This window comes from Apodemus sylvaticus, chromosome 2 (genome assembly GCF_947179515.1).
Source record: "Apodemus sylvaticus chromosome 2, mApoSyl1.1, whole genome shotgun sequence".
NCBI lineage: Eukaryota > Metazoa > Chordata > Mammalia > Rodentia > Muridae > Apodemus > Apodemus sylvaticus.
Window position 1 is genome coordinate 120230411 of NC_067473.1, and position 21274 is coordinate 120251684.

The 21274-nt window shown below is 41.2% G+C and overlaps 1 pseudogene; it reads left to right on the forward strand.

Annotated features, from left to right (window-relative positions):
* The first annotated feature begins 17681 nt into the window (after window positions 1–17681).
* LOC127678047 (vomeronasal type-1 receptor 44-like) lies at window positions 17682–19619 on the forward strand (annotated as a pseudogene).
* Window positions 19620–21274: the final 1655 nt, after the last annotated feature.

The window sequence follows — 21274 nt, forward strand, 5'->3', positions numbered from 1 at the left end:
ATTAAAAATTCAGGAGACAGCAGGTGTTGGAGAGGGTGTGGAGAAAGAGGAACACTCCTCCACTGCTGGTGGGGTTGCAAATTGGTACAACCACTCTGGAAATCAGTCTGGCTGTTCCTCTGAAAACTGGGCACCTCACTTCCAGAAGATCCTGCTATACCACTCCTGGGCATATAACCAGAGGATTCCCCACCATGTAATAAGGATACATGCTCTATTATGTTCATAGCAGCCCTATTTATAATTGCCAGATGCTGGAAAGAACCCAGGTATCCCTCAACAGAAGAGTGGATGCAAAAAATGTGGTATATCTACACAATGGAGTACTATTCAGCCATTAGAAACAATGAATTCATGAAATTCTTAGGCAAATGGATGGATCTAGAGAACATCATACTAAGTGAGGTATCCCAGACTCAAAAGGTGAATCATGGTATGCACTCACTAATAAGCTGATATTAACCTAGAAAACTGGAATACCCAAAACATAATCCACACATCAAATGAGGTACAAGAAGAAAGGAGTGGCCCCTGGTGCTGGAAAGACTCAGTGAAGCAGTATTCGGCAAAACCAGAACGGGGAAGTGGGAAGGGGTGGGTGGGAGGACAGGGGGAGAGAAGGGGGCTTGAGGGACTTTCAGGGAGTGGGGGGCTAGAAAAGGGGAAATCATTTGAAATGTAAATAAATTATATCGAATAAAAAAAATTAAAAAAAAAAAGAAAGAAACCTCAGCCCTGCAAACCTGAAACTCTTAGGAAAGTCAGGCAAGCCAAGTGGCTGGGATTCCTCAGTGATATTCTCAACATCATAGTTCAGGGAATTTGTTTTTGAAAGCACTGGGAAACCTTATCTTTCTGGAGGTGGAATTCCACAGGAGCAAAGAAAGAACTTAAACTTACACTAATGTGATTGCCTGCCACCACCAACACCAACTTACCAGGATGGGCACAGACACCATTTCTCTAGTCACCCTGCTTCTTCCAGATTTCATGGATCATACAATTCTATATAATTTTATATGATAAAAATCAGGTTCCCCTGTATTGCTTTAAGAGATTCATTTATGTCCTTTTTGTGTTCTTCTAGCAGCATCATGAACAGTGATTTTAAATCCAAATCTTGTTTCTCTGGTGTGTTGGCATAACCAGGACTTGCTGATGTTGGAGTGTTTGGTTCAGATGCTGCCATATTGCCTAGATTTCTGTTAGTAGCATTCCTGTGTTTGCCCTTTGCCATCTTGTTCTCCGGAGCTAATTGGTCTTGTCTCTGGCTGGTGTTACAGCCTCCTGAGAGGCTCTAGGGCTATTTTTGCAACACTGGAGGGCAGGGTTTTCCCTTTTGCAGATTGCTGATGTGCTTTCCTCCTCTTGGGTGCCCTTGCAGCCCTAGTGTTCTTTGCCCCAGATTGTGTCTGTGAGCCAGAAGGTGCCCGTTTGCTCCTTCAGGGAGCGCTGAGGCTGTATGCTGCAGGGACCTCTTCTGTGTGCTGATCTCTCTGCTGGGCAGCAGGACTCCCAACCGGGTTGGTGCACACAAGGCTAGCCTAGCTGCTCGGGCCCTGAGTCTAGGCAAAAGCCTGGCAGGCCAATGTCGGAGCAAAGTTCCCCTCAGCTGTGAGTGTTAATTGGGTCTGTCAGGTGGCTAGGATGGTGGCGTGGGCGCGCTCCCTGAGAGTGCTGGGAGAGTCTGCTGGGCTAACGACCTCCTGGCCGGGTCAGCATACAGATGGCCCACCAAGCAGCCCAGGGCCTGGGGGCAGTCCAGGGCCTGACCGTCTGAGACCCCTGCTATGTCCGCCTCGGGCTATGCCTGTTAGTTGGTTTGGTTTTGCCTGCTAGGTCTCTCTGGCTTCCTGTAGGCAAAATGGCGGTAGTGCGCAAACCGGCCCAGATAAACAACCTCCTGGCCGGGTCAGCACACAGATGGCCCACCGAGTATCCCAGGGCCTGGGGGCAGTCCAGGGCCTGACCATCTGAGACCCCTGCTATGTCCGCCTCGGGCATAGCAGCCTTATTTATAATTGCCAGATGCTGGAAAGAACCCAGGTATCCCTCAACAGAAGAGTGGATACAAAAAATGTGGTATATCTACACAATGGAGTACTATTCAGCCATTAGAAACAATGAATTCATGAAATTCTTAGGCAAATGGATGGAGCTAGAGAACATCATACTAAGTGAGGTAACCCAGACTCAAAAGGTGAATCATGGTATGCACTCACTAATAAGTGGTTATTAACCTAGAAAACTGGAATACCCAAAACATAATCCACACATCAAATGAGGTACAAGGAGAAAGGAGGAGTGGCCCCTGGTTCTGGAGAGACTCAGTGAAACAGTATTCGGCAAAACCAGAACAGGGAAGTGGGAAGGGGTGGGTGGGAGGACAGGGGGAGAGAAGGGGACTTAAGGGACTTTCGGGGAGTGAGGGGCTAGAAAAGGGGAAATCATTTGAAATGTAAATAAATTATATCGAATAAAAAAAATTATAGACATAAAGAAAAAAATCAGGGCTGAGCAGTGATGGCACACACCTTAAATCCAGCACTTCAAAGGCAGAGTTTGTGGATGTTTCAGTTCAAGGAAAAAGTGGTCTACAGACTGAGTTCCAGGACAGCCATGACTACACAGAGAAATTCTGTATTGAAAAACCAAACAACAAAAAGAACCAGTAAGGCATGCAGATTCTCAACAGATGTATAATTTCTATAGAAATTTCTCTGGTGAGTATGAACCCTTCTCAGATACAAGGGACAAGGTTTTTGTAGCCTGTCCCCTCCCAGTTGAGCATCTCAGCTGCTCACATCTTCCTAGGTGAGCATGGGTTAGGAGACCAGGAGAGGGGACCCACAGTCTCAGATCTACAGAATTACGGGACTCTCCTCCAATAGAGAGGGCAGGGGAGAGTAAGCTGTGACAGGCCTAGGGCAATGTATTATACACCATGAAGTGTAATTGCATTTTGCACAATGATAATGAAACAGGCTACATTCAAGTACCATGAAATTCTCTACATTTTGTATACAGCACTAGGAAAGGTCAGTGACTGGTGAAACAGGTTCCATTAGAAGAGGGTACGCTGAGGGAAAGGAAAGGAAGGCACTTGGGCAGATTAGGAATGGAATCATAGTGGAAGAAGAATGACAAAGAGGGACCTGAGTGGTCTTCAGTTAAAGTAGATTGTGAAGTCTGTGGCTACTCAGGGCAGAAAATGGAAATTCTCTGTGCAGCCCAAATCAAGGAGGCCCCGGATTGAGCCTCTGTGTCATTCCACAGTTACCAAAATCATGGACACCATGACCCTTAGGAGCATCAACTAGAGGGGTTTGGTAGGTGACACTGGTCAACGACTTGAGGGTGAGATTACTTGGTCAGGATGTTTACCTTTAACCCAATTGAAACTTAAGCCTAGAAAGACAGTAAGGAGAAATGGATGCTATAACAGGTAAGGCACAAACATTATCAAGCAGGTACAGGTGCTGTTTCCAGAAATGCCACAAATAAATGACCTGTGAGAATGTGATGGACAAACCATGAAGAACCCTTGGGCTGAGGGAGGGCAGCTGTTTCTGAGAGACTGTGTAAGAATTGCATTTTAAAACCCTAAAGCCTTTTGAGCTGTGTCTTCATGCTCAGACGGGCAGTGGGAATATTACCCGGTGTTTCTAAATAAACCTCCAGAAACAGGAGAAACAGATACCACAAGGAGTCTGCATAGTACAGACTCCAGCCATCAGCATGGACTCTTCACAGTGCTGCAGCACAACCTGCTTCCCTCATCACCCAGTGATGTCTCCTGAGAGGCTCAGCTTTGCTGGTAAGCAGATCTGACTTGCTCCCAGAGCATTTGTTGTGCATTTCTTTTATTAGAACTTTATAAAGGATATTTTTTCAATGACTAGAACACAAACATTGTTAATTATTAATGATCACAAACATTGTGTCTATTAGGATTATGTTCACTACTTATTAACATTTCGTCTTCTGTAGCATCATCACCATAATGACTCAGGGCAACTGCTACCCAGCAAAACAAGGATAATGGATAACATAATTTGTGAAGTTAAACAGGGAATGGAAAGGCTCTTAGGAAATTTCCAGTTGATAAAGGTCAGCAAGGAGCAGCAATCTGCTAGGTGAGTTTGAACACACAACCCATTTCTTTTTCAAAGGCTTTTAGAACTTTTAAGTATTCACAGTATAGAAGCCAGTATATCAACACTATTCCTTTTATGGTCCATCATCAACAGAAGCAAAAATTAAGTGTATATGAAGTATATATGTTTACATTTGAAAGAAAAACATCACTTCCTTTAAAGAAACATACAAAGTATTCCATTGTGTCATTAGAAACAATGAATTCATGAAATTCTTAGGCAAATGGATGGAGCTGGAGAACATCATACTAAGTGAGGTAACCCAGTCTCAAAAGATAAATCATGGTATGCACTCGCTAATAAGTGGATATTACCCTAGAAAACTGGAATACCCAACACATAATCCACACATCAAATGAGGTACAAGAAGAACAAGTCCCCTTGTTCTGGAAAAACTCAGTGTAGCAGTATAGAGCAAAACCAGAACAGGGAAGTGGGAAGGGGTGGGGGGGGGGAGAACAAGGGGAGGGAAGGGGGCTTATGTGATTTTCAGGGAATGGGGGGCCACAAAAGGGGAAATCATTTGAAATGTAAATAAAAAATATATCGAATAAAAAAATTAAAGAAAATCTATTATTATATATGCAACTGGTCCCAATTATAATATACATATAAGTTGTTTCAATTAGTATTTCCAGATCGTGATATAATCAATAGTTTTACATGTATATTTCTTATGTGTTTCTTACTGTATTTTTGAGATATATTTACAGAAGTAAGGTATCTGAGTCACAGGATGAATGTAAATACAATTTGCTAGGTGTCATCAAAATTCCATCAAAACTACCATAGTATGCATTTTCCAACGTGGTGTCGCTACAGGTTATGCTGCCAATTGGGGGATGTTTTGCAAGTTGGTGTTGGTGGAGTGAAGTTCCAATTTGCATGCCTCCTGATGAATAGATTGAACACCTTTTTATATGTCCAAGGATCATTTGTTCATCTGTGAACCAATTCTTTCTAAATGGCCTATTTCTCTTTTTGTATTGAAACAATGAAACAAAGGTCAAATCGTTCTTCCAACTTATTCTTTGTCTTAGTAAACTGTCTGGTCCAATCGACCAGTTGACTCTGTTGTACCACAACTTTCATCTTCTTTATTAAATTTGGATTTGGAACTGTAGACAAGAAAGTCTAAGTAACCCTCAGACTACAGAAAAGCCTTCAGGTTTCCTTTAATATATATGAAGTATATCTTGTGTGTATATCTTGTAAGAAATATAGAATTTAACATTAAACATGATATAAGATGTAAAAAAAAAGAAGCATACAAAGGATCATTTCTCAAAACCTCTGGAAATTACACCATACAACTTATGGATGATAAAGTAAATTTGGTACATAGGTCAGAAAAATAAATTGAAATAGAAATTAACTGATATAAAAATTAGGTAATTTTAGGACCTTAAGGAAATGAATATCCTGGAAAGAAAATGCACTTGATGCAGAACACATTCCTCTGTGCTGAGGGTCCTTCAGACTCATCTTCCCTGTGGCAGATGCTGAAACTTAACCTGCAGCTCCAGATCTCCTCCTCCCACAGCCTTCCTGGGTCCCAACCACCTTCTGATTCTGCACTTACTCGGGGCACTTCCTCAGATGCAGATGGCAGGGCAGGTGGAATCAGCCTGAGGAGATCATGCACAGGCTTAGGTGAAGCAAGTCTTAAAGCATCTCTGTAATTTTAGTGACTGTTAGTGACAAGTACACATTGGAGAGCAGGGACATGTGGCATCCCACTGGAACATTTTACATGTTGAGCTGACTCTACTCTGTTGAATAACAACCATCCTGGGAGAGCTGGGTCCAAACATTTCTCTGAACTTCCTTGGCACACCTGCAAGTTAGGTTAGCATCCAATGCAGTCAACCTGAACTTGCTAGTTTTCTCCTTAGGCAAAATGAGTACAAACTAAATTTCTACTGCATAGTTCATCTGCTGACAGTGAGACTCCTGATGCCTTCCTTGAGCTTCCAATATTCTGATTAAATCTACACAAGGAGTGATAGGCTACTTATTCCAGGCTCCTTCAACACACATAGAACCTCTATCTAAGAAATCATGGTTCTGTGTCCTGTGGTTTCTAGGTTTCTAGTTCTTAGTAAACAGTAAAAATGGATTTAAATAAAATTCAGAAATAAAGAGAAACTTAAGAGTTTGGGGCTGTGCAATCATAGGCAGCTTGAACTTAACTGTGCCTGAGGCCAACCCTGACCTGGATTCTCCTCCCCAGGAAGCTTGAGTGGCCAGCTTACTCCTCACAGATGTAGTCATTAAGTCTTAACATCTGTATGAAAAGAAATGACATGTAATTTTGCCTTAGTCCCCTAGGTACTTTATATACAGTAATGTAAAGATCCTGACAAATGGAGCTCTGGTCCATACTCCGAAGAGAATCCAATCATCCAGGCTGGCCTACTTCTGTGTTTGGGTCTCAGAATTAGAAGATAGCATTTTATAATACCTGCTCTCAATATGTCAAGAGTTCATGCAGGAGCAAAGCATAAAGGATCAGCTGTTTCCAGAGAGGACTGGAGTCTTAAGAAAATAAACTTAAGTAAAAAAATCAAAAACCAAAATATCTACTGTCTAAGATTCTACACAAGGCACCTGGGGGAGAGTAAACTGCAGAGGAAAGTTATGGCACTCAAGGAGATAAAACCATCCAGTGAAAAAAAGATAGCTTTTTCAACAAATGGTGCTGGTTCAACTGGCAGATAGCATGTAGAAGAATGCAAATTGATCCATTCTTATCTCCTCATACTAAGCTCAAGTCCACATGGAGCAAGGACCTCTACATAAAACCAGGCACAGTGAAACTAATAGAAAAGAAACTGAGGAAGACCCTTGAGCACATGGGCACAGGGAAAAATTTCCTGAACAGAACACCAATAGCTTATGCTCTAAGGTCAAAAATTGACAAATAAGACCTCATAAAATTATGACATTTTTGTAAGGCAAAGGACACTGTCAGTAGGACAAAATGGGAAACAACAAACTGGGAAAACATCCTTACCAACCCTATATCTGAAAGATGGCTAATATCCAATATATACTAAGAACTCAAGAAGTTAGACTCCAGAGGACCAAATATCCCTATTAAAAAATGGAGTACAGAGATAAACAAAGAATTTTTGCCTGAGGAATATCGAATGGCTGAGAAGCACCTAAAGAAATGTTCAACATCTGTAGTCATCAGGGAAATGCAAATGAAAACAACCCTGAGATTTCACATTACACCAGTCAGAATGGCTAAAATAAAAAACTCACGAGACAGCAGGTGCTGGTGAGGATGTGGAGAAAGAGGCACACTCTTCCATTGCTTGTGGGATTGCAAGCTGGTACAATGATTCTGGAAATCAGTTTGGTGGTTCCTCAGAAAACGGGGCATGATACTACCAGAGGACCCCATTATACCGCTCCTGGGCATATACCCAGAGGATTCCCCAGAATGTAATAAGGACACATGATCCACTATGCTCAGAGCAGCCCTATTTATAATGGCCAGAAGCTGGAAAGAACCCAGATGTCCCTCAATGGAGGAATGGATACAGAAAATGTGGTATATTAATACTGTGGAGTACTATTCAGCTATTAAAATCAATGAATTCACGAAATTCTTAGGTAAATGGATGGAACTGGAAAATATCATCCTAAGTGAGGTAACCCAATCACAAAAGAACACACATTATATGCACTCACTGATAAGTGGATATTAGCCCAGAAGCTTGGAATATACATATGTCAAAAACCAAAGACCAAAGACATCTACTGTCAAGGATTCTACACCAGGCACCTGGGGGAGAGGAACCCTCAGAGAAAAGGCAAGGCACCCATTTTTAAATACTCAACTCATGTCAAGGGTAAGTCTGAATGCTGCACAGTGGAATCTTGGGCATTTTAATGCTCACACAACAAGCATAGCTCAGCTGGGGAAGAGGAAGGACACAGCATGGAGGCCACTGGAAAATGTTCATCCCATGGCCATCCCTTCCCTGGATGGCATAGGCCATTGCTATTCAGTTGTCATCAGATTCTTTGAACGAACATCTGAGCTGGTGTTGCAAAGGTGTTGGCCTGGCAGAGGAGGTGACCTTTGTCTCCTGCCCCTTGTTTTATGCAGCCACTGTTCTCTGGATGAATAGATTCCTCTTGGATAAAAATATAGAAGTCCATGTTCCATGACCAAAATGGACTTACTTTGTTACTCTTGCCTGGTGAATGAACCTGGCTGAACTTTCATTTTTTTCTCAGTATTTTCAAAACTGAGTTTTAAAACTTTATGAGCATTTTCCTGTTTATATGTATGTTCTCAGGATGCTTGTTTTGTGTTTGATTGGGATCAGAAGCAGGTGCAGGTCCTCCAGAGCTAGAATCACAGATGTTTCACAGGCCTACATGGGTGCTAGGATCTGAACCAGAATCCCTCCACATGTGGCCAGTGCTCTTAACTGATGAGAATGATCTCTACCCCTGACACTGAAAACATTTGGATTGCTAAGTGGTCACAGTGCCAACTTTTTTGATTTCATTTGCTGTTTCTAAGAAGAGTGGCTTTGGAATTCTGATGAGGATTGCATCTAGTCTGTGTGGGTGGCTTTTGATAGCAGAGCCATTTACATAACATCCATCTTGTCAGTCCAGGAGCATGAGGATTCCTTTCTGTCTTCTAGGATTTTATTTTCTTTCTTTTTTTTTCTTTTTTATTTGGTACTTAAAAATGTTCATTGTGTAATTCATTCACTTCCTTGGTTAGGTTTAATCCAAGGCAAGTTAGTTATTTACTTACTCATTTACTTTAGATTCTGGTGAAGGGGATTTTTTTTCTCAACAGGTTTCTTATCACTACACAGGAAAGCTGCACAGATTTAATTGTAAATCTTGCTTCTTTCTGGATCTTTCTGTGGCCAAAAAGTTTCTTATGGTCTCTTAGGTACACAGCTGCAAATAGCCTGACTCTTTCATTTTTAACTGCCTTTTCTTACTTGCCCAGATTCTTACTCTATCTAAGTCTTGAAGGATGTAGAGGGAAGATGGCACCCTGTTCTCACTCTTGATTTTAGTGGACATGCCTGAGGTTTCCCAATGTAATATAATGTTGACTATAGATTTGTCAAATATAACCATTATCACATGGAAGTATATGCATATATTCCTGCCTTCTTTTATCATAAAAGTTGTTAGACTTTTACACAGGGCTTTTCTGCATCTATTGACATGATCCAATTTTTTCTCTCTTTGAGCTCTACCTTTTTTTTCTCTCATTGGACTCTATCTCTATCCATTACCTAAGATATCCTGGGGGAGTAGACATCAAGACATTGACATCTTACACAAACTAGGATGTAGCCACTAGTCGAGAATATTTGTTAAACCCCAGAGCTTCATGATAGATCAGAATGTATGTTAAGCCTGGATCTGTTATATATTGATAGAACCATGGATATTTTCAACCTTAAGAACACCTGTTACTTGTTTTTCAAACTTGTAGGGAAGTACTTACTTCCCAGGGAGTTGAGGAACTAAGTACTTCAGAGCAGGAGTTTTGTGCACAGTGAGTGCTCCCTAAGCAAGTCAGGAGAAGACAGATTGTATATTCTCACCAGAGGGTGGCCTACAGGATCACACTAGGGTCACTAGTAAATGACCATTAGTTATTGGATTTCCTAATTGCCCTCTTTTCTGTTTTTTTTTTTTTTTTTTTTTTTTTTTTTTTTTTTTTTTTTTTTTTGTGCTCAGGCTGTGGAGACAGAAGAAGACCAGTAGCTTGCCTCTCATTAATTCCCTCATTATTTCTCTAAACCTGGGATAGAGGTTTAAGAGCCTGCCCATCCATCTCTTTAGGTCCATTTAATCTTCTCTGACCTCCTCAGAAGTTTCAGAAGCACATTAAGAGTCATTTCTATAGGTAAAATGCCCACCTTCAAGTTTCCTGGGCTTCTGTGCCTCTCCTGTGCATTGTCTTACAAATATTGTTCAGGATGACATGAATAAGGAAAGAAACCTGCCAGAACTCAAAAGGGTTGGCACAGCCCACAGCCCTGTGTTGGGCATGGGTATGATAGTGTCAACTTAAAAAAATTCAGAATCCACTGTTACTGATGCTGTGGTGTGCTTGCAGAGAGAAGCCTAGCATGGATGCTCTCTTGGAGGTCCAAAAAACAGCTGAAAGAGTAATATGCCAATATTTACTCTCAACCAATGGACAGAAGCTGGTGACCCCTGTGGTTGAATTAGAGAAAAGCTGGAAGAAGCTGAGGAGGAGGGTGACACCATAGGAAGACAAGCATTCTCAACTAACCTGAACCTCTGAGAGCTCTCAGACATTGAGCCCACCAACCAGGCAGTATACAGCAGCTGATATAAGGCATCCAACATATATACAAGGGGCTGCTGGGTCTAGACTCAATTAGAGAATACGCACCTAAACCTCAGGAAACTTGAGGACCCAGGGAGGTCTGGTGGAGTGGGGATGGGGGTGGGGAGATCCTCTTGGAGATGGGGGGAGGAGGAAGAGGGATGGGGTATGCAAAAGTCAGAGGGTAGACCGAGAGTGGGAAAATTCTGGGCAGTAAATAAAGATTAAAAATAAATAAAAGACAAACAAAGAAAAATAAAAGAAAGACTGAGTCTTTCTACACTGCTGTGTCTGGTCAGCTGTAAACTCAGGTGTCCTAGTTTCTTTCTGTTGTGATAAAGCCACAACCAAAAACAATTTGGGGGGAAAAGGCTCCTTTCAGCGTATACTTTGCACATCTCAGGCCATCATTGATGGAAATCAGGACAGAAACCCAGGGAGGAACTTTTGGGCAGAAGTGAAGCAGAGGCAATAAAAGAACATTTTGCTTACTGCTGCTTCTGATGGCTTTCTCTCATATACAACCTGCTCAAGAAGCACCATCCACAGTGAATGGGCCCTACCAAATTGTCATTAATCAAGTAAATATCCCACAGACTTGCTCACATGGCAATCTGGTGGAGGACTGAGGTTCCCTCAATCCCATATGACCCTAGCCTGTGTCACAGTGATTAAAACTTACTAGCAGAACACTGCAGAAATCTCTGTATACTATGGGAGCTGATCTTGCAATGTGCTCTGAAGACACTCAAATAAAATCTTCTAGTTACCTTCATTGCCAACTTTATAAAGTCTAGAGTCACCTAAAGAGTTCTCAATAATAAAGAGCTAAGGAAGCCAGGGGTAGAAAGTCAGTAGGCTGCCTTCTGTAGTTTCTCTTTCACTTCCTGCTTGAGTTCCTGCTTTAGCTTTTCTCACTAATGGCCTAGAGCTTGTAAGTTGAAGCAAATTATTGTCTCTCCAAGTTGCTTTTTGTAACAATATTTTATCACAGCAACAGGAAAGCAATCCATAATATGGAGCAATTTGGATGTTACTGGTGGGTCTTGGTTCACTTCCATAGACAATAACATAGTCAGAAATGATGTTGGAAGCATTTGCAGTCAGCTATATGAATTTTAGAAGTATTTCCATTAAAAAATCCTGTGTGGTGAAAACGAGTGTAACACAAAACTGTGTCCTAGGAGCTTTCAGTGCACAGTGTCAACAATGAGGGCCAGGTGGAAGTCTGCATGCGAGGGTTGGATGCACATCTGTGTTTATCTTTTCTGTGTCTTTGGGACCAGTGTTAGAATATTGTGGAGGATGTGTTCCCAGGATCACACTGGGGCTTTCCTTGGGCTCCTTGTACCTGATGATTTCACTTGAATGACTTCCCACAGGGCACAGTGTAGATGACATTAAGGGTTTATTACAGGATAGCATGAGGAATTCACAATGGCAAAAGTGAGCAATGGCCAGACTCCATCATGGAGGAAATCACTGTCCAGGGATGAAGGTCAAAACACCCATTGTTTAGCTTTATATACTGAGGTAGGCTTCACAGTTTTCAAAGCCTCTGGAACATGCAGGTTCCCTAAGGGCTCTTTTCTGTTCATGGTGCTGACATGCCCATGTATATTTACCCTTAAGGAAGGGGATGGGAGTCTGTCTTTGTTCCTTAGTGGATAGCTTCCTTCTAGGCAGTTACTAATCTGCTGAGGTAACAGGTTACTAGCAGTTTAGTAACTCATGACTCCTAGAAGGGCCAGATGCACCTCCAATATTCCATTGTTTTGACTCAAAGTAATGTAATAACAGCTTCAAAAGAATTACAGAACAAAATTAGTATGTATATAAGAACAGACATCTTCAGCACCTGGAAATACCTTCCCTTTCCTGGGCCTCAGTGAAGCCTCGCTATCTCCATGTTTTTTAGTCTGTGTCTACCTGTTTATGAGGTACTTTTGTAATCTAATGAGGAAGAGTTGTACAACTCTGCCCTTCCCTAAAATTAGTGTTCTAACAAGGACACATATGGGAGATTCAAAGCTGGTTTTGAAGGAAAATATGGGGACATATACTTTGGCAAGTGAGGAAATTTTCTATTAGTCCACGAACCCACTGAAACATTTCCCTTTGGGAAAGTGTTCCTTGAGACAGAAATTTCTTATTCTGTTTTCTATTATTCTATTTTCACAATCCTAGGCTTGACCAAAACTCTCCCTGCTACAAACTTTGTCTTCTAGTTTGTTTGGTAGTAGAAATTCTATGGTTTGGTAACTTAGCATCCTTTAGGTTCAGTTCTGGATTTTACAAACAGTTGTCTGTGGAGGAGGGGCCTTCCTTACTAACCCTCAGACCTGTGATTCCTTTACTACTTATTAGACAGAATCTCAGTGTCTCTAACAAACTGCAGTGTGATCAGCTTCCCGTTCTTTCATGTCCTTGTTTCATCCCTTCACTTGATTGCATAGATGTTGTTGTGCAGCAAAGCCTCATCTTCCGATAATGTTGAGTTTCATCTTGAGCCACTTCCTTGCACAGCCTCGGTCCCAGCAGACTAGGGGTAGTGAGGAAATGAACTTAGGTCAAGCACACAAACACATACAGAAAAGCTGGGATGGGCTTGGTATCTCTGATGGAGAAGCCACAGCACTCCAGAAACTGAGTGTGTATATTATATTTAGTTGAAAAAAGAAATGGTGTTTTTACATATAGATACACAAGGAAGCAAGCAGGTTATTGTGTACAGTTGAGCAGGTAGGCAGGGTATTGCATATTGCCTACAGTTGAGCAGGGAGACAGGTATAGCTACTCTCAGAAGTAACTGTCTTTGTAGTGGGCATTCTTCAGGCTGTAAACATTGGAGTAAGGAGAAGCTATGATAGACATCCTCTGCACATTGAGAACCTTCCTACTTGGAGCAGAGGAAGGCTTTGCCATCTCACTGAGCTTTACCCAGAGAAGGTTTGCTCTTACATGGGTCTGAGTCACTGGTCATTGACAGACCTGTGCCAATGTCAAAGTACTCACATTCATTCAGGACTTGGCTAGTTTCCTACAGAACCATTCATTAGTCAGATCTATTCAGCCACCAGTAATGTTCCAATTCATTTGACTAGTGGCATCATCATGGTGCGAAAGCTTGCCAGGAAGCAGCAGGCATGGCAGTTGGAATAAGAAACCAAGAACTCCCCCCCTTTTTTTTTCACTGTGGAACAAGTTCACTAGTTTCATACTGCTTTTCTGGGAATCTTACATGCAAGGTGGCTAGGAAATTTCCTTACAGAGTAAGAATTAATCCTCAGTCTTCTTGCACCTTTTCTTAATATTTAAACACCATTTTAAGTAAGTTTTCAGGCTACCCTTCTTTGTCTTCTCAGCCCCATGATAGTTTCTTCTGACTTCATTGTTTCTGACACATGTCAGATGCATGCTGTGACACTGTGTCAGGTACAGTAATAGATGACAGTGTGTCCAGATGTCAGGCTGCTGAGCTCCTTGTAGGCTAGGCTGGACAGAGTACCTGTATCCAGTTGGTTCTGTCCTCAAACTTCTGATTTCTCTTCCTCTTCCCCTCCCCCTCTCTCTGCTGTCCCATCTCCTATCTTAGCACAATGGCCATAGGTTTCTTTATTCCCAGGTGATACTTAGAAGAGAATCTCTACAAAAATGAAATTTAGATGATTGAAAAATGGACAAAAATATAAGATAAACAAAAAAGATCCTTGAGAATAACAAAACTACAGTTATGAATTAATTATAAAATAATTTTATGGTTAGGTGTCCCCACAACATAAGGAACTGTATTAAAGGGTCTCAGCGTTAGATTGGATGAGGGCCACTGCTCTAGAACATCTTGTTGTTCCACCTCCCTGTAAGCATCCTGTCCTAAAGTATCCTAGTGTTTCACTTTCATTCTAAGACTAAGAAAATTTCCCTCCATGGTGGAAGACATTTAACTCAGGAGGAAACTGCTATAGAACACATTTATAATAAGTAATTTTCAGCATGTTTGAGTTGGCCAAGTTGTTCGTTCTGCTCCAGTTTTGTTGCCAGCAAATATCTCTTATAATAGGACTTAACTCAATGCGAATGAGGATCTGATGAAGAAATATGGGTAAAACAGAGATAATTGTGACTTAATGTAATTAAGACAAATAAATGTTGGATAGTTTTATTAAGAAAAATATAAAGTAGATGGAGGCATCAAGTTTATCTGACTCTTAACATTGTTCTCAAGCTCTGGTGCTTTGAATATGCTTGGCACAGGGAGTGGCATTATTGGGAGACATGGACTTGCTACAGTACATGTAGCCTTGTTCGAAGAAGTGTGTCACTGTGAGAATGGGCTCTAAGACCCTTATCCTTGCTACCTGGAAGGCAGTCTTTTCCTGTTTGCCTTTAGCACAAGATGTAGAACTTTCAAGTCGTCCTGCACTATGCCTACCTGGATGCTGCTGTGTTCACTCCTTGATGATAATGGACTGAATGAGTCTTTTAGCCAGCTGAAATTAAATGCTGCCTAAGAGTTGACTTGTTTATGGTGTCTTTTCATAGCACTAACATCCTAAGTAAGACAGAAGAAGCTTTTAAAGGAAAGAAACCTGCATTTTCAAGGCTGCATATCGGAACCCTTCACACTGTTCTGAGTCTCACTCCTAGTTCATCTAGAGCTACTAGATCTCAGAGGCTGTCCTTAACCTGGACTGATCCATGGGATGGCTAAGGCCCATGGTTGCCAGTTATGAAATATCAAGTCTGTGGTAAACTTGGTGGTAGTTGTGCCTTGTGGTTTCCCCAGTCCTAAGAACAGGAATTGATTACTCTTGTTTTTTGGGAGAAACAATTTCAAAGCACTCAAATAACAGGAAAACCTATATTTTGCTGTTTTCTCTAGGTCTGGTCTTTCCTACTAGTTCCTACAATGCCCTAAACTGTGTTTTCACATGGGGTTAGGAAAAGATAAACAAAAATATGTCATCTTTTTTTTTAATTTATTGATATATTTATTTACATTTCAAATGATTTCCCCTTTTCTGGACCCCCACTCCCCGAAAGTCCCATCAGTCCCCTTCCCTCCCCCTGTTTTCCCACCCAACCCTTCCCACTTCCCTGTTCTGATTTTGTTCTATACTGCTTCACTGAGTCTTTCCAGAACAAGGGGCCACTCCTCCGTTCTTCTTGTACCTCATTTGATCTGTGGATTATGTTCTGGGTATTCCAGTTTTCTAGGTTAATATCCACTTATTAGTGAATGCATACCATGATTCATCTTTTGAGTCTGGGTTACCTTAGTATGATGTTCTCCAGCTCCATCCATTTGCCTAAGAATTTCATGAATTCACTGTTTCTAATGGCTGAATAGTACTCCATTGTGTAGATATACCACATTTTTTTTGCATCCACTCTTCTGTTGAGGGATACCTGGAAAAGATCTTCACCAATCCTACATCAGATAGAGGGCTAATATCCAATATATATAAAGAACTCAAGAAGTTAGACTCCAGAAAACCAAACAACCCTATTAAAAAATGGGGTACAGAGTTAAACAAAGAATTCTCACCTGAAGAATTTCTGATGGCGGAGAAACATCTTAAAAAATGCTCAACTTCATTAGTCATTAGGGAAATGCAAATCAAAACAACCCTGAGATTTCACCTTACACCAGTCAGAATGGCTAAGATTAAAAATTCAGGAGACAGCAGGTGTTGGCGAGGATGTGGAGAAAGAGGAACACTCCTCCACTGCTGGTGGGGTTGCAAATTGGTACAACCACTCTGGAAATCAGTCTGGCGGTCCCTCCGAAAACTGGGCACCTCACTTCCAGAAGATCCTGCTATACCACTCCTGGGCATATACCCCAAAGATTCCCCAGCATGTAATAAGGATACATGTTCTACTATGTTCATAGCAGCCCTATTTATAATTGTCATCGTTTTTTTTTTTTTTTTTTTTTTTTTTTTTTTTGACAGCACCTGTTCTGCCATGGTACCGAGTATCTGGCGTAGGCCTGGGGATTGACAGAAGACACAGACTCAGTCATTCAGAAAGGAGAATGCCAACGCTTTACTGAGGGACCAGCAATATATACTAGAGTCTGTATGAAAAACAACAGGAAAAAACAATCATAGCCATAAATCAGGCACCTGGCAAGTCCCTAGGGTTGGGAAAACAGGAATCACTCTGAGATGCAGGATGTTTTGCTCTCTGGAAACCTGTGCAAACAGCTCAGCTGGGGGCGTTGAGCTAAGCTCCAATAGTTTTTATTACAAAAAGACCATCAAAGCTGCTAGACAAGGTGGCCTGTAATCCTTTGTTCCATCATGGGATCCATCACATCACAGGTTGTGGCAGGAATATTTCTCTTGCAGAAAAATTGGGTCTTTGCAGTAAACAGCAGGCATCTGTGACAAAACTACCATCAGGTTTGTGACAGGGGTTCTCTTGGACTTCATGTCCTTTCCCCATAAGAGCACACTGTCTTCTTTGGAGTTTCTGAAGATGTGTTTTGAAATACTGCAACTGTCTAGCTACAATGGTAAGCCTGTAGGACAACTAAGGGATTCAGCCTCCTTTTAGCCCCAGTATTTCTCATTGTTTCCCTACCACACCACACAGTCCTTCTTCATTTCCTCTCTGGACACAGTGCTGATATCTTCTTACTAATGGTTTTCCTTGTCTGAGGCACCAGTGGCTTCTCCCCCACTGTCTTCCAGGTAGTTGACTGAGTAGAATTTTTACATAAAGAATACTGCCTGATGTAGCTCCATTATAAACAGAACATACTTTCATGAAGCAGTGCCAGGCCCACCTTCCTAAGCCCCAGTCCACTGTCCAGGAAGGCACCGCATGGTTGAGAGTAATGTTAGCATGGTAAGGGTGAGCTGTATGACAATGACAAACACAAGCACACTGTTTCATAAACACAAGGTGTTTCTTGGGTCTGCCTTCAATGCTGCTCTTTACACAGACAATCAACACCAGGGTATCATTTAGAATTTAGAGAAAGACCAGGATTACACAGTATTTGGAAAGGGAACCTGGCTCCATCATTCTACTGTTTTGGTCATTTTTATTGTTTCTGTTTCAAGTACGGAAAAAGTTGATCAATCATTAACATAGCTGAGTTGCCTCTCCCAGGCCTCATGACAAGGCACTGCACGAGAAAACCATCAGCTGACATGTCTATAGAGATCATTCTGTGCTTGAATCAATTCCATGTTTGGTGGGTATGCATATAGCATGTTCTTTCACACCTTGGGTCCTCTGTCACAGGTACAGGACTGACTGTCCATATGTTCTAGAGGAGGTGACGGGAACTCTTGAGTGCTTAAAGTCATACTCTGAAGAAATGGCAGTGGGCAGAATTTGATTCATCATCCAAATTGGTAATTATTTATGTTTTGGAGATTTATTGAGAATATTTGGCCTGGTCAGGCAGTGTTGGCACATATCTTTAATCAAACCACTTGAAAGGAAGAAGGATCTCTGGGTTAGAGACCAGGCTGGTCTACAGTATGAGTTCTAGGACAGTCAGATCTACACAGAGAAACACTGTTTAGTAATTAGAGAGCAGGGAGAAGAAAGAGGGGAGAGGGAAGAGGAAAATGGGGGTATGGGGGAAGGGAAACACACACACACACACACACACACACACACAGAGAGAGAGAGAGAGGAGAGAGAGAGAGAGAGAGAGAGAGAGAGAGAGAGAGAGAGAGAGGACACAATGGGTCATGGAGAATGGGGAATGGAGAATGAATATTTTTCCTGAAGTAAGGAGCAAAATAAAGCAGACACTTAAATAAAATAAAATGACCCTGTGCAATGGAACTCATAGGCACACAGTCCTCCCAGAGGAGGACTGTGCTATTTCTCCATTCAAATTCACCAGATGGGTAAAACTATTATTCTCTGTTTGACAACCAAGTGAGATTCAGTTCTTGCCCCAGATAAGACAAGTCCATGTACCAGGAGATGGAATGATTCTTAGAACTCATGGAAATATTTATATTATTTAAATTTGGATTTAGCATCACAATGGCACACACAATTCAGCCTTGATTGGAAAGCATTAGTACAGTGGGGACAGTAGGGATGGCTTTGACGTGGTATGAGCTGGAACTGAGTTGATGATGTGGAATCAAGATGAGACAACATCTTGTTGCCAGCTAAGCATTCATGAACAAGGCCATATTTTATAATGAAGAGTTATCTCTTTTCTCTTCAGGTTGTTGCTGTTTTCTTCCTACTCTCATATAATGGAAAAAATCCAACTTATTCCACACTGACACAAACATGAAAATCACCTTGTTCTCTGAAGTGAGTGTTGGGATCTCAGCTAATAGCGTTCTTTTATTTGGCCCACCTCTGCATGCTCCCCATTGATCTCTACATTGTTTTCTTGTCCCTACCCAACTAATGCTGCTTATAACTATGGGACTTATAGCTGTACACATGTTTATACCTTGAAGGATATGGGATTCTACCACATGCCAGTCCCTTATCTATGTGTATAGGTGTCTGAAGTACCTCACCCTTTGCGCTTCCTGTCTGCTGAATGTCCTTTGAACCATCACCCTTAGTCATAGTTGCTCCTGTTTAACAAAGTTTAAACATTAATCTCCCCAATCACATCTCAGGGGCCTTTCTTTCCTCTGTTCTCTATATGTCTTTCATAAGTCACCTCTTCATATTTAGTACTGCTATCCTCAACTTGACCTCAGAGAATTTTTTTTTGTGTTACTCAGTCCTGCTCACTTCTACCTGTGAGATACTCCAGAGAAAGCATGTTTTCTACAATAATGGCCATCAGGAAAGCCTTTCTAAATCTCTCTCATGGCCCTGTCCAGCAGGTACATGGTGACTCTCCTATGGAGGCACAAGAAGGAGGTCTGGAATCTTCACAGCACCAGCCTTTCTTCAAAAGCCTCCCCAGAACAAAGGGCCACCAGGATCATCATGCTACTCAGTTGCTTCTTCATGGTTCTCTACATTTTGTACACTGTTATCTTCTACCCAAGGATGACATTCAAGGATGTCTCAATATTCTCTGAATCCAAATTATTGTGTCCCATAGCCATGCCACAGCCAGTCTGTTTGTGTTTATTTGCCATGAATAGCATATAATTAAGTTTTTTATGTCAGTGTGTGGCACCATTGTAAATATTTGAATTTTCAGTGATGGGTATGGACCCTGAATGTAGTGCAATATGTTGTCATTAGAGCTTTGGATCATGGCATAGTGGGAACATTATGTTGCTTAAATTGATATATAAAAACTATTTTTATTCTGTTAAATCTGTTTGTTTTGTGTGTGTATGACATATATATAAAAGAAAATTAAACCACATCAGATATCACATGAGGATTCTATCTCTCAATAGTTTTCAAAGGAAATCTGTGAAATTGAGAGGGCTCTCAAATGACCTGGGTTTGAAGATTGCTTTTAAGTTTCTAAGAAGGATTTATTTTTATATATTTTAACTGTGTGTGTGTGTGTGTGTGTGTGTGTGTGTGTGTGTACTTGAGTTCAGATGCTCATAAAGATCAGAGGTATCGGGTACTCTGGAGCTAGACCTATAGAAACTTTTGGGCCACTCATGTTTGTGTTGGTAATTTACCTTGGATCTTTTAGTAAGCAGGATACTTACCTGCTAATCCATTCTCTGGCACATTCCATGACTTAAAGTATGTGATAGTTATGCCATTTCCAATAATTCAATTGCCTTTGTTGCTTATATTTGGCAAAATACATGTGGAAACATTGCTTTGAGCGTCAATTATCATGTGATATAAAAACATACACACACGGAGCTAGAATTATATGAAAATCTATACTGTCTTTTGCAAAATGATGCTCTCAGATAGCCAGATTTAAAATAATGAAAGGTAGGCATGACCACTGTCTGGTGGTGTCAGGATATGGGATCAGATCATACTCTCTCCATACTGATGGATGTTAGTCTTAGTCCACCATGAAAAACTTGAACATGTACCCTGCCAGAGAGACACAAACACAGTGAAATACAGAGGAAAGATCTTAGAGGAATCAAATTGATAGATTTCATATACAAAGTACTTTACCCTATGTCAAAACATCCAAATTTAAATAGTAAATTAGTTACAGATACTTAGCTGTAGTAGCAAGAAAAGTCATGAGAAATTGTAACATGCCTGCATACATAAGGTTTGGCCAGTACCTCCTTATAGAGGAGCTATATAAGTACCTCCTTATAGAGGTTCTTATAGAGCACACTATGTAGGGGAACACAAACTCAGCCACACACTTTACACAGTTGAACACTCAGAGAGAAACACACTTCACAGTACTGAACATACCCAGAGGCACACTTCACACAGTAAAGCTGATATCTGTCACTCAAAGTTAGGAACTGTCACCTACATTCACCCCATCGTACTTAGAATCTAGTGATTTCAGTGCTGACACATATAATCTAAAAGATAACTGGGAAAGATTGGAGAAGATCTGTTGTGTATTCTGTCTTCACTTTGAGTGTAGCCACAAAGAGGTTACATATCAACAATTGGAATGGGATTTAACTAGGTGATATGAGAGACCACTTAATACATCAAGAATGGAGGACAAAGAAAAACCACACAATTGTAAGTTGTATAAAACACATGAGCAGTGTTGGGCCTGGTGACTCATATCTGTAACTCTGAGGTTAAAGCATCAGAATAGTAAATTCAAGGTCAGCATGAGCTACAGAAGTGAGTCTACATTACTACACAATAGCCACAAAACAAAACATAA